We start from the raw sequence: 14,768 nt of genomic DNA, 5'->3' as shown, positions 1-14,768 counted from the left end.
GCCATTGGTATCTCGGGAAGGGCAACTCATAGCTGCTGGCCAATGGAAAGGCCTCCTCCACTGCAGGAGAAAACGACCGGGCGTAACTAGGACCTCCCGAAGGTACCTGACTACGGGTTCGATGCAGGTAGTTCGGGACCTGGCTCCTCGTATCCTGTGTCTTCAAAGGGGAACTTGAAATAGCTCCCGTGGCTGCCATGATATTCCTTTATGTTCTTGATGGTTTGCATGGAATGTCTTTATTGTTTTATAAGCCTCGTCATTACGATAGGTATTCAGGCACATTGGGAGAGTTGTCTGTCTATTCTTTTGCCTGACGGTGAATTCATGATATATATATATATATATATATCTATATATATATATATATATATATTTATAGATTATATATATATATAATATTATATATATATAATATATATTATATGATGAAGTAAAGTATATACTGGGTGCAGAGAAAATTATGGTCATTAGTTAACTAGGTTGTTGTAAGTGATTCAATAGATGTGTGTTATCGAAAGGTTTTTTTTATAATGAAGTATAAATTATGAATCCTCCTTAACTTTTGCATTTAGTAATAAGACGGCTATTGGCATTAATGTTTGAAGGAAAATAACGGCTGTTATTAAGAAGAAAAACCCAAGGGGCGCGCACACTTTTGCTTTTTCAAATAAGCCTCTGAATTCCAGGGGCAGGAGGCATGTATGCTTTTCCCATGCCTGCACAAGAGCCCAAGGTATAAACGATTAACCGCTTGAGTGGTCACCGGTGATATAATGCTCTCTCTCTCTCTCTCTCTCTCTCTCTCTCTCTCTCTCTCTCTCTCTCTCTCTCTCTAATCCCTGTGACAATCCAAGGTATCAACTCTCCCCAAGCCTGTTATGAAAGAACTGGCACCACAGTGGAGTCCAAACTTCTTGGAATACTTACGGTGGTTTGGCGCACTTCGGGATACTTTCAGGATTGCAAAGTCACGAAGACGGCCCAGTATATACTGAGCCCTGTGTGCAAATATCACGTGAATGGACGGAACCGGGAGCTTTAGGTCATTCTACTTGCCTTTGCAGTGTCTCTCTATTAGTATTTTCACTTTACCTGTCTATTCACATCACATGAATTACCAGTGTTTAGCACTTACGGACAGTCTCGATTTATATTGATTTTCCTTAGTTTTGTACTTCCACTGCCTTGTTTCTGCTTTCACATACCGTGATCACTGGAGGAATCGTATTGCGAGCTGGGGAAATATAAGTGAATATGCGTAACACGTTTTCCAGTGAAGAATAAACCAAGTCCACTAAATCACAAGTTAAAGAGATGCGATGGAGCGCTGCAGCCTAGTAGTAGCAGTAGTCTGGATTTGCCTTTGAAACGGCTCCAGAGGCAACCGCTCCCTTTCCGTTCGTCCTTCTGTTGCTACGGCCTCGCGCCTTCTTCCTGCCTACTCCCGTTCCTACCTCAAGCCGCTGCCGACTCGGTGAGCGTTATCTATCGCTCTGCCGTTTTCACAGTCATCTCAGTCTAGACTCTTCATTTTGAGATGTTGGGTCAGCCTGCAAACCTGACCCCTTCATCCTCCCTCCTCACCCCCCTTTCCCCTAAGGATGAGCGACTTGGAGAGAAAGCAGCTTAGCTGGCTCGCAGACTCGGCCAACAAGGCCTAGGGAGACTAGCGCCCCAACCGTCTGAATGCTGATATACTTTCCATAACTACTACCCGTGCCTTTGTTGCTTCCTGCTACTATTACTGCTGCAACTGCTTGCGTTGTATCGCTTTGAGAATTTTCAACGTTACCTCAATGACCTTCAATCTCACACAGGATAAACTGCAAAGATAAAGTGTTCGTCTGTTTTGTTTCAATTGCCGTTTTCTACCAGTAATGGACCTTGGTTAATACAGGGTGTGTTTAAGCTTCCCCTGAGGACGTCTTCCTGGGTATCTAAGGGGTACGGGTCATTGCAGGTTATCTAGAGTTTTTGGTAAAGCCCTCTCAGTGTGCGTGTTTCTCTGAGAACAGGCAAATGTGTGTTTACGTTAATAAGTCTTTATGCCCTTATTGTTGGCATACACGTCTGTTTCTATTTAAATGGACGTCAAGCTTAAACTTACACATTTCTTGTCAAAATAATGCTCATTCCAGGAAGTGTATCAGTAATTTATCTTTTCCGTAACTGTTTCTAACGACGAATAATCCTTGCCGAAATCACAGCACGAATGAATGTGAATAATATTCATCCTCATCTGAAGGAGGAAGGGACTATTCCAAACGCCTAATCTCGTAAGCGACTATCAATGGATACCACGAATGAATGCAGGTGTCGTTTCCCACCTGCAGTTATGTAGGGGCGTAACTTACACTTTTTTAGAGGATTCCGAGCAACGGAAAGGCGAAGGAATAAGAAAAAAAAAGTAAAGAAAAAGGTCGTACAATAAGGAGGCCGTACCTGGAGAGAAAGTGGTTCGAAGTAAAAAGTGCAGGTAATCCATACTACAGCTTCCAGCGGTTTTGACCGGAACAAGATGATGACGGCCGACCCCTTCGGTTCTTGTGTTGGGCTGGAATTTTCGCATTGTTTGGTTTTTGTGTGCCCGTTTTGGATGGAATCATATGAGCAGAATTTTAGTAGTCTGACAAAGTGCAACTATACACGGAAGTACACTGATAGCGTGCGATGGAAAACTATAGTACCATCTAAAGAGAAGACAGCTATATAAACACTAACTTTACGACGCTGTTTCCCAGTAAATACTTTAGTCGTGCAGCTTTTCGAATAAAGAATGATACTGCAGGAGTAAAACAAAATAAAGCTTTTTTTATATATAATTCCCTACCATAGAATGTCCCAAGGTTGCTTTGCCTCTCCTATAGAGTATCAGTCTTGGAATCAGTTTCTCTCTCTCTCTCTCTCTCTCTCTCTCTCTCATAGACACAGCTTCGGCGTCCCACGTACGCTCTGTTTTCACTAACTACGTGTCTTGTGGTTTTTTTTTTTCGCTTCTCCGCGCACTTCTGGGTAGCAGGTGCCATTTTCTCCTTGGTTGGTTTTCATTTCATCCTGGATTAGGGCCTTTTGGTTGGGAAATTGGCTCGTGAGGATTGGGTTTCGAGTTTTCGTTCCGTTTAAATAGGGTTTGGATTGATTTTAGAGAGTCTATTAAGTGCCTGCGATTAGTTTTTTTTTTTCCTTGAGAAAGGGTACTGATTGGTATTTGAAAAGGCTTTCAAGCTGAAGCAATTTTTTATTCGATGTTGGAAAAGTCTAGAAATTAAATTGATTCTAAGTTTATTATTATCTTTCATATATGCATGAATATATAGACTTTGAAAATTAGCAGAAGAATGGCCCTAAATTTTAACGGTTTGCAAACGCTGTTTTAGAAATGACTGTTTTCAGCTTTGTTCATAAAACGCAATTAGGCCATTTTTTTAATTTGTTTTTATTTCTTTTTTGTTTTTTGTTTTTGCTCGCTGGTTGTCAGACGAGTCTGTGTCAGAGTCAACAGGTGAAGAGGAATGCTGGCGATATTGAACTTGCTCAGGCGCCATGAAAGGTGCTGCCTGACTTCTTGAGGTTTTACGATCACGGCTGCTGGGGAAATTAGGCAATAAATAGGAAATGCTCAAACTGAACGATGTAAGTTACCGAAGAGATTTGGGAGAAGTGATGTTCAAAATATGTGACCATTTTTATCGCATCAGTTTGTGTTAATGTTTTTTTTTTTACTCATGGTGTTCGAGAAGGAGAAACTGATTAGTGAAAACTGGGGAAAGTACTTAGGAATAGTTTTCAGTTTCAGAATAAATCGTTACTGTACTTGAAGATGTGTAAAACACTGACGGCTGGTGAAGAATCGGCTAGTAGGCCATTAGAAATGATCACTTTGCGGTCTTCACGGAATACCAAGTAAGGAACGAAAATAAGACGTCAATTTTCGCTATGTGTTGATCAAAATAGATCACAAAAAACCCCAACCGAGAATACTTGTAGAAAATCCACCGATAATCAACAATAAAACTGGAGATCAGAATGGTTTGTTGATGTGCAGTTAGTTGTATTCTTTCACCGCCGCCCTTTTAGAAACATGGGTTGTTTTGGCTTATGTTAATTAAGTTTTGATTTCATAGCCATCTGAAAAAATTAGATAAAAAGAATGCGTTCAGTGTAACAAGTAAATGCGACCTTCTCTCCTGAAATTCCTTGAAACCAATACAATTCAGTGGTATTCATTTAGAATAAAACTTGGACTTTTACAATACTCCAGTGATGTAAGATATCTGTAAACGCTGGAAACGTTTGAATGAGTGGCGTGCTTAACAGCGCATCGGATAATACATCGGAAAGGATAAGCTGAGTCCGTGTAGGTGGAGCAGTCGAGCCTGGCGGGTGCCGCGAGGAGCACCTTTCTTGTTTTTTGTGGGTGTCGCGTGACCGTGGGCCCAGTTACCTCGAGATCCAGCTGAGGAGATTGCTGGCCGAAGGCTGATAGCGGACGAAAATCTGAAAATCTGGGCGTGGTCTTTGACCGTCTTTCAAGACAAAGTGTTTTGATGTTATCGCGTCTAATAGCTTTTTCAAATCTGATATATACGTAGGTTATCTGCAGGATTTTCACTGACATTCGCTGCATCTCCTGACTCTTTCTCCTGGCGCTTTCTTTTGATTTCTGGATGTCTTCGTGTTGTGAATATAATCATAGATCGGGAGACTGTTCGCACCTTTTTTCCTTTTATTTTTAGATAGACAAGGTATAACCCTTTTCACTTATGACCGCGATGTTACAAGCACAGTCAGTTGTCAATATGTGCAATTTTGCCATGCGTTCTGCATTTCAGTTTCAGTGATTCAGTTCATTTCACGTTAAAAAAAAGACATTGATGTATTCAACATTTCCTATTTCAGAATCCTGAACTACCCTACAACCAGACGGTGCGTTGGCATTTGCAAACAAATAGCAAAAAACAATTTTCAGGGTAAGTTGCAACAGACTTTATGCCAATCTGATGCCAATGACAAAGCTATCGGAACATTTTTATCCGTCAGCATATCATCAACCTTTCGCCCTGCCACTATCCTTTATTTTCATCGTGATGTATTTCTTTCTCGGTGTTTTCTAAAATTTCTCTTTTTCTTTTATATGTATATCGGGGTTGGTTTACCGGAGGGAAGGAGGGGAAGAGGCAGAGGTGGAGAGGAGGGGTGGTCTTTCAGATATAGGATAGACTCGTAAGTAAGAATAGGTTCCGATTTCTCAGCTGAATGACAACTGATGAAGGTAAAACGAGACCTTCTTGAGAGGAGCATAGGGTGGTATTTTTAAGGTTTTGGAGTTGCGACGGGGTTATCGACTGTGACTTTTGTATCGGTGTGGGCGAGCCCAGGAGACAGAACAGATTTTAGAGATAAGCTGAGAGGAAGCATATTGTATCACTCAGCAGAGGATTTATGTAAACGATATTGCAAGTAAGTCTTTTAAATGGTCTTTTATTTATCATGGTATTTTATTAGTTTGGTTTTATTGTGAAACTGGACTTCACAGCTATGACTGTCGAATGCGATGTGGGAAAACTGGTCAGATTTTACTTTTTTCTATCAATTTGCCTAACATTGTATTTTCACGTTTTAACTCGTATATTTATCTTTGGAAATCATAAATCTTTGTATTTCTGCCTGTCGCTGACGTTATTTGAGACCTTCATTAATTTATCGTCAGTATAAAAATAACTTTAAGCCTGAAATTATTGAAAGACTCAGGTAATCGCCTAGGAAAAAAGCTGAATGAATAATACACGTGTCGAAACAGAAATAAAGTTGGTTTTTGTATGAGCTATTCTCATTCAAAGTCTCGAGAAACTTCTTTTTGTTTTTCTTTTTTTTTTAATTTTGGGGATGAAAAATGGTGCGGATCGGATCAGTTGGGTGCAGATCCCATCTTGTCAACCTCCTGTGTCCTTGCCCTTCGCCGCCGCCTTCTCTCAAGAAGGCTCCAAGAATGCAAGGTCAGTGGAGTGATCTCATCGTTTAGAACTGCTTTCCGCTTCGTGGTCTCAGCAGAAGGGTTGGTTCACTTGCTGTTGCTGGCTGCATTAATGGCTAACTGAAGACGTATAGCTTTGGAGTCTCTCTCTCTCTCTCTCTCTCTCTCTCTCTCTCTCTCTCTCTCTCTCTCTCTTTCTATGATTATATTCGTCGCTGCATTGTCCAAATTTAAAAAGATTTCATGAATTAATGCTTTTGGAAATTCAAAGGTTTTAGTTAAACGAAATACTAAACGACCAGACATTTACACAATGAATCAGTACAAATCTTCGTGCTTGGCGCACCTGCAGCAGGGTACAAGTTTTCCCACAATACAAAAGTTTTCAGAACACGTTTTCCTAGAGCTGCCTCATGGAAACTATTGACAACTCATACACACACACATCCACACACACCACACACACACACACACACACACATACACATATATAAATATAATGTATATATATATATATATATATATATATATATATTATATATATATATATATATGATATGGGAGACGTTCATGCACGTATGCATCCATCCATCCTGCCATTCATTCCCTCCCTCCTCCCCATCCCCGAACATCCTCGGTCCGTCTCCCCAATCCCCCCCCCCCCCCCCCCCCCCCCACCCTTTAACCTAGAATGACTTTCTCGGCATTTGTCGAAAGGAGGTTACCTGTGATCCAGAATAGAAACGCTTACTTTACATTAGAAAGTCCTTTTAGGCTGCGCATAGGCTCTCGTGTACTTTACAGCCGTTGCTGCAACTGGTGGTGTCGGTGCTTCTGGTGTTGTTAGCTCCACAACGTCAGCTAATAACTGTGGTGGTGTTGTCGAAGGGCCCGTTTGTAACCAGGCACCGGTGGGCTTATTTCCCACATTGTTTGGCTTTGGTATTGTCGCAGTCTTAGGGTAGAGTGTGCTGCTACTGTAGATGTTTGTAACGTTGTTTTTCTGGCACCCGCTTTTTTGAAGTCGTTTTCTTTCCCCTTTTCTGATTCATCTTACTGAAATCGCTTCTGGGCTAGATTAGGACACTAGATTGTGATCCCATCGTCTTTTGCATTAAGAAGAAATTGCCAGCATACGTAGTCACATAGTCAGTGATGACTAAAAGCTTTCTACCTGTCACTTTTATATTTACTCATCCGTGAATGAGATTTTCCATTGGGCTGATCGTCTCTCGTCCTGAAGACGTCACTGTCGCTGTCGTTTCAGAGACAGCTGCAATTAGGAATTTCCCCGTAGAGGGGGTAATGCCGTCAGTGGACCTCATGCGGTGCACTGTATGCATTAATTAAGGTTCAATGCATCGTCCTTTCGGCCCTTAACCGCAACCCCTTTCATTCCTTTGACTGTACCTCCGTTCATGTTCTCTTTCTTCCATCTTAGTTTCATAATACAACTATGGGGTTTTCTTCCTATTACACCTTTCAGACTTTTTTTTTATTAACAATTTTCATTTCAGCGCTCAATGACCTCGTAGGTCCCAGCGCAAAGCCTTTGGCTTAAATTCAATATATTCAACAAGGACGTTGTTTTGTTAGCCGGTCATTGCCTCGGAACCATTGGATTCCTGATGGTAATTTCGCCCATGCCGCTCTTTCTCTCTTTCTCTGCAAGTTGCACATTTCATCCAAGTAGTCATTTAGTCCCTGGTGGTTTCTCTTGCTCCTTCGTCGTCGAAAGAGATGCTGAAAACTTTCTTTGTGACTTTCACACTTTCTTCCCTGATTTTTTGCTTGACCTTTCACTGGTGACTTGTGATTTTGACAGGACTGGGTCTGAACATGATAAATTGAACACGGAAAATTTCAGGAGTGCTAAAACTAATCTGGTAATTTCACTCTATTAATATTGGTCTTTGCTCCTCCATAAGACAACAGGGAAGAGTAAGAAGTATTTGCCTTTGGAATAATGGTCATGAAATTAACATGTTAGAACGATAAAAATCTTCCGAATCCTGTGTTCAAGGACAGTTCGAACTATATTAACAAAAGGGGTTGCCAGTGCTATTGGGACTTTTATTCCTTGTCAGATTTCGAAACCCAAATTCAGAGTTTGAAGGCTAAAAGGATATGCACAGTAACAAATTAAGTCTACACGTGGTGTCGAGTTTGAACTCAAAGGTAAACGAATTGATCCAATTAGATGCAATTGAACATATGGCAGAGATATAACATTTAATTTCATGTTAATGATGAAAAAAAAATCAGAAATATTTTAGTTACTGTGATAGGCATCATTCTTATCTGTGTGCCATCATTAATCTTATACATTACTATTTTAAATTGGACAGATCTCGGACGAATAACAACGAATATGTTGAAAAGTTAAGTATATCTTAGTTTTACCAGATCACTCTGCTGATAACAGCTCTCCTAGGGCTGGCCCGAAGAATTAGATATTTTTACGTGGCTAGGAACCAATTGGTCACCTAGCAACGGGACCTACAGCTTACTGTGGGATCCGAACCACACCATATCAAGAAATGAATTTCTATCACTAGAAATAAATTTCTCTGATTCCGCGTTGGCCGAGCCGAGAATCGAACTTAGGACCACCGGATTGGTAGCCGAGCGCGAAAACCACTCGTCCAGCGAGGAACTACGGATATGTTGAACGCACCCAGTTTTTTCACCATGTTGTTCGTAAGCAACAGCCTAACAATTGCTCGACCTGCATTCCAAACTGCATAGTAGGTCATGAGCAACTTACTCCGGGGGATTAGAGAGAGAGAGAGAGAGAGGCCTTGGAAGGCTCAAGTTGAACCAGTTGAACCGTTCGTGCGAGCTCTCGTGTGTGTGTGTGTGCGCGCGACACACACACACACACACATACACACAATGCTCCTAGTCGTTGCCAAGGTACCGAGATATTCAGGTGACGATAGTTATGCAGAATACATCTTTAAATTCCCGATGGGAAGATATGTAGAACGGAGGCAGTTTTTTTTTCTTTCTTTCAAGCTGAAATTCAGGAGACGTCAGCAGAAAGCAAAGAATGAATTAACTCCTCGTTGAGATATTTGGAGATCAGAAGATTGCACAAATGCACTAGGCGAACTATTCCACATTTTAGTTGTAATCCTAGATAAAACTCCTTGCAAACTGAGTAGTATTAAACCTGATTCTAGTAAACGACAGACTTTCGTAGTAAGCCTTTTGTCGAGATGATAAAAAGAGAAGAGTCAGAGGAGCAGATAAAATTCCGTCCGTATTATTGCCATGTGCGCACATGGCTCTTACTAGCCTATGTGGGACGCGTTGGTTTCAGCTGCGAAGAAGCCACAACGCTGCCAGCGGTGCTACATAATTGGTCGAGAATAGTATGGAGGACGAGGAGCCGAGTTATGGGTCTTGCATGAATAAAAGTACATCCGAAAGTGGGGCCTAAGGGTGCTGTAGCGAAAGCAGGACTCTCTCTCTCTCTCTCTCTCTCTCTCTCTCTCTCTCTCTTTGAGCAGAAGGAGTTTGGTATTCAAGATAGTGTTGAAAGAAAGAGGTTGAGAGAGGGCAGCACTCCGAAGGGATTGAAGGGGAAGGGGTTATCGGAAAGATTCGAGTTTCCTTTTTAGGATTTTTGGGAAAAGCAGGTTTTTATCCCAGTGGTATTTTTGATAGAGAAAGAATGAGGACAGGGCCTGTGCCTTTTCTTGGATTTCAACACCGCCACCACCACCACCACCACCACTACTACTACTACTACTACTACTGCTACTGCTACTGCTACTGCTACTGCTACTGCTACTGCTACTGCTACTGCTACTGCTACTGCTCCAAATAACACTAAAGATAACGATAAAAAAGTGACATAGCAAGAGATATTGTATTGTACTGGGAGCCATCAATCTATTTTTATATCAGCCAGCTGGACTCGATCGCCAGAACCCCGGTTAAGCTTGGAAACCCAAGACGTGAGCCAATTCATCTCTTAGCGCCTTCAGCAAAGAGGTCACTGAATGGGTCAAGTGAAGATCGCATTCAGAAAGTTACGATTGTTGTGAGATCGGGAGGAGGAGGAGGAGGAGGAGGAGGAGGAGGAGGAGGAGGAGGAGGAGGAGGTGGTGGTGGTGGTGGTGGTGGTGGTGGTGGTTATAGAAACCGATTACAGTACTTGCTCGATGGGTGCCGAGTGTAGGTCGGTTTCTTAGCGGGGAATCTGGGGGAAGGGAGGAGTGATGGACGAAAGGGGAGGGGGGGGGGTGGCAGCCTGCCTCTGGTTTGAGTTACTAGCTATGTGAAAGTTACTGAAAGAATCGAGAGTTGGCACTAGTCGTTAAAGGCAAACGTGCAGAGGGCATTTAGATATCCCTTCTTTTTTCTTCTTCTTCTTTTTTATCTTTTAAAGAATGTGGTATGACTAGAGGAATCGGCCAACTACTTCTTTCTTATTCTTCGGGGAGGCCACGAGATCCTGTACCGTTGTCGGATTTTTGTTCAGTTTTTGTTCCTTGGGACCCCAGACTCTGTCTCGCCTTTTGTAAATGCGTATTATACGGATTCCAAGAGATCTAAAGAAGTCGAATCAAACATGGCGTCGGAGCGCAATAGGCGAACAAATTTAGAACGACCTTTTATCCGCTTTCATATAGCTTTCGCAACAAATGGTCATCATTCATCTTGCTATTTTTTATGCTGATAGTTTTTCCATTTACGTTTACATTTGTGTATATATTTATATACGATCCTCTCTCTATCTCTCTCTCTCTCTCTCTCTCTCTCTCTCTCTCTCTCTCTCTCTCTGACTGCGACGCTAAAATATTCAAGGCTGAAGATGTCAACGTTCGGAAGAAACTGTGGCGCGCGTAAGTATGCTAACTTAGCATACGCATTACCTGCCTCCTCATTACAGAGCAACTTCTTATTTACTCTGTGTAAATAACCATGGACATCTTTCAGCAGGTCCGAAACAGTCATTTCATGTCTGTCTTCTATTTAGAGCGGCCCTCTGAATGGGCCCCTGCCCCCTGGGACGGCGTCCGTCGAGATCCGCGAAGCAATAAAACCGTGTAACGATCAACTGGTAAACAATAGTGGACAACTTTTATGCAGCTTTTATGCACGCGGGCCAGCCGATTGCTATAGAACTGTTCGTTGCGTTCCATTAGAGCTTATTTACATCGGCGTTAAGCGACGCATAACTCTCTTCATATCATGCCGGTTTCTCCCCGGATTAGAGCCTATATTCTTCATTCTTTATGCCTTTCTGATTGGAGATATGAGTGGCGATATTACTTTACGAGCGTTCTCTTCCCTTTAAAGGTTCCTATCGACTTGCTTCTTTTCCCAGTATAGTCGATTATGGCTCTACCGAAATATTTTTCGGGGTTTGCTGCTCGGGAAAACCAATCGCTGTATGGACTTTTTTTTTCAAAAAGTTGCTCCAAGGGGTTTATTAACTGAGTTACGCCCATAACTTTAATATTAACGAAGATCCAGAGAAATAGTGACGCAAAGGCACAGCATCGTGGATACGAGTAACTATAGAAATTGCGTTGTACAGGGGGATTGCAAGTCTACTTAGAGGCCTTTGCATAACAATCATTTTACAAGGTTACATTAATAAGATTACGCCGACATTGATTTCGTCAGTGAAGTCTCTTTTTTTCCTTTCGATGTTTTAAATAGTAGACATTATTTCAGAGGTGGGATAATAGGATAAACTTGAGAGAAAAATTGTCCATGGAGAAATGAAGCAAACTGAACGGCAGCATTCGCCGTGGGGAAACCGACTCCCATCACCTTGAAAGCCATAAAGACGAGACTTCAGTCAAGTCGCAATGAAAGCTCGACCTTACGAAACATGCTTGCATGAGGAATGTAGGTGACGCCAGCCTGCTTAATTCGGAAGTTGAAGTAGGACTGAGTTACGGAGGTGCACGCACACACACACACACACACACAAACGCGCGCGCCGCGTTATGACACACATCCGGGACTTCTGCCGTGTGTGTGTTTGTGTGACGCGACGCGGGTAATTTATTCATCTAGTTAATGATTCAAAGTTCAACGAGGTTCGCATCATTTTTTTGCTGCTCTTCTATTCCGTCCGCTTGGACCCGAAAGTTGGTGGACTTCATTTGCATAATCACTTTAAGATTCTTTTTCCCGGCTGAAATGACGAGCAAATTTATGGGGTAGTATGTGTGCTTTTTGTTTCAGCACGGAGGTAATAAAGCGTATAAATGATACGGTTTTCAGCCGGTAGTCGTTTCAGTCTCAAGTTTTTATATCACGGCCGGGTAATTCGTCTAATATATTAACATAACCCGTTTTTAAGTGAGGCGACTTTTTCATGTTTTTTTTTTTTTTTTTTTTTTTTTTTTTTGTCCAGGAGCCGTAGGAGCTTTATTAAATAAGGCCAGCGAGAACATTCATATTTCAAGCTTGATTAATGTTGACAAATAAACAAAGGAATGGAAGGCATTTTATGTGGGCAAATAAGAACGCAAATGAACAGGAAAAGCAGAGTTTGATGGTGGCCAAATTATAGAAACATGTTCCTGTATGAATGTAGACAAAAAAACAAACAAACTGACAAATTAGTAAATGCTTGAATGAAAATGGTATTTTTTGAAATGAACTTCGACGGCCATTATAATGAACGTTAAAGAGTATGCTACGAAATAAACAAATGAATAAATGTTTATAAAAATGATGCAGAAACGGTTGGTTAAGAATTTAACAATAAAAGTCTAAAGAATATCCTCTCGAAAAGCGCTTTATGGTGTCTTGGTCTGTTGAGGAATGGATGGGGGCAAGAACTGCTGAAAGATTTAATGAAAGCAGTAAAGTAATCCGAATATGGAGAGAGGAGAGAGAGAGAGAGAGAGAGAGAGAGAGAAGAGAAGAGAGAGAGAGAGAGAGAGAGAGAGAGAGAGAGTTAAATTAAAAGAAAAGAGAAGGAGAAGGAAATTGGGAAGCATACACACACACCACACACACACACACACACACACACACACCACACACACATATATATATAATATATATATATATATATATATATATATATTATATACTATATATATATGGAGTTAACGGTCGGACTAATGTATGTAGGTATGTTTGCTATTGACGGCGAAACTACTGGACCGAATTGAACTAAACTTGGTCCATATATGTAGATTTTATAGGGGATGGGTTTCAACCAGGTACCGTTTTGATCCTGATATCCGGCAATGCTAACTCCTTAAATATTAGTTATAGGGGTAAAAACTAATTTTTCCGATAGAACCTTTCACGAGGATTCCAAATATGCTCTTATTTTATTTACGATGAAAAAATAACGATGATATTACGGTTCAAACAATGTATATATATATATATATATATATATATATTATATATATAATATATATATATATATATATATATATATATATACTGTACCTTACAGTATCTTTTACTGTATCTTACAGAGTTCTGAAGAAGAAAAAGATCTATAAAACATTATATACACGATGTAACCATAAAAAAGTATTTGTATCCGAAATATATGGTTGCAGCGTGCACATGGTGTTATTTTATGGAAAGAGAGAGAGAGAGAGAGAGAGAGAGAGAGAGAGAGAGAGAGAGAGAGAGAGAGAGAGAGAGAGGGTACGAACACACACAGACAGTACCATGGAAAACAGTGAATAAAGAGTTCTTAGAAAATAGTTGATAGAGTTCTCCCAGACAAGATGTAGAGAAAAGACAGGATGATAAGAACGTTGATGATGATGATGAATGAAACTGGTAGAAGAACACAAGAGGCTAATCTGAATGACAAAAGGAGGAGAAACCGACGCAATAAATAAGCTGAGAAGGAGACCGGCGTTTGTTCAGAAAGTCTCCCATGCAAATAAAACTCGCTCGTGTTTGAAGATCACCGCGGATTGTTTGCCTGTTTGCTTCCTTGTTTGGCTTTTATTCATTTGCTTTCCGGCTTTGCTTGCTTTGTTATCTTTCCCGTTTTCTCTGCCTGTTTGTCGGCGTTCGTGCCTGGCGTAGCCGACGCCCTGGCAAAGTTCTCTTCTGTATATATCTTCTATTATGTGTAACGTATTTCTAAATTTCATTTTCTCATGACTTATTCTTTATTCATCACTGTTAGGTTTATTAACTCATCCGTCACAGTTTTGTTTATTCTCAGTTCCGTTTCTGTTACTTATTTTTACTTTGTTTTTGACATCTTTATGGCTAGCTTGGTTAACTGCTTGCATTCGCAACCGAAATTATCATGCAAATTGCTTGGGAGTGACAGGCCGTAGCAACACAGGAGACGTTGCCTTTCCAAAGGAATGTGACCAGAGATACTTATGCAACATCTTGATTCGATGTCCATTGAAATTGCTGTTGCAATATCTCCGGTGTAAAGTGGAAAGCAATTTTTAATTGGATGCAAGTTCTAGTATCTTAAACTTTGCAAATGCTATACAAATACAATATGAAAACTGTAATGTTTCAGGAATACGGTATAACAAAAATATATTGTAGAGATTAACTTTATATTAAAGTTATATTATATATATATATATAATATATATATATATATATATATAGGTATATATAATATATTTAATAAGCTATATACATATATAAATATATGTTTATAGTGCACACATTATATATATATATATATATATATATATATATATATAATATATATATATATATATATATATATATATAATATATACACACACACACACGTACACACAATTATTCAGATAAGACAGCGACAATGATAATGGCTCGG

The 14,768-nt window shown here is 40.5% G+C and overlaps 1 protein-coding gene across 3 annotated transcripts in view; it reads right to left on the bottom strand.

Moving 5' to 3' along the window:
* The window catches only part of LOC135201846 (uncharacterized), a 101,854-nt gene that overhangs the window by 33,492 nt on the left and 53,594 nt on the right, over positions 1 to 14,768 (bottom strand). The window contains exon 1 of one of the 3 annotated variants that reach the window (XM_064231132.1): positions 931 to 1,496. The exons of the other annotated variants lie outside the window; for them this stretch is intronic. The gene's annotated coding sequence lies outside the window, so the exon portion shown is untranslated. Of the gene's footprint in view, positions 1 to 930; positions 1,497 to 14,768 lie in introns of those variants that run through there. 3 annotated transcript variants of the gene reach the window in all.

The sequence above is a fragment of the Macrobrachium nipponense genome, chromosome 28 (genome assembly GCF_015104395.2).
Source record: "Macrobrachium nipponense isolate FS-2020 chromosome 28, ASM1510439v2, whole genome shotgun sequence".
Classification (NCBI taxonomy): domain Eukaryota; kingdom Metazoa; phylum Arthropoda; class Malacostraca; order Decapoda; family Palaemonidae; genus Macrobrachium; species Macrobrachium nipponense.
Note: the sequence above shows the minus strand (reverse complement) of the source record. Positions and strands in the feature narration are given on the sequence as shown.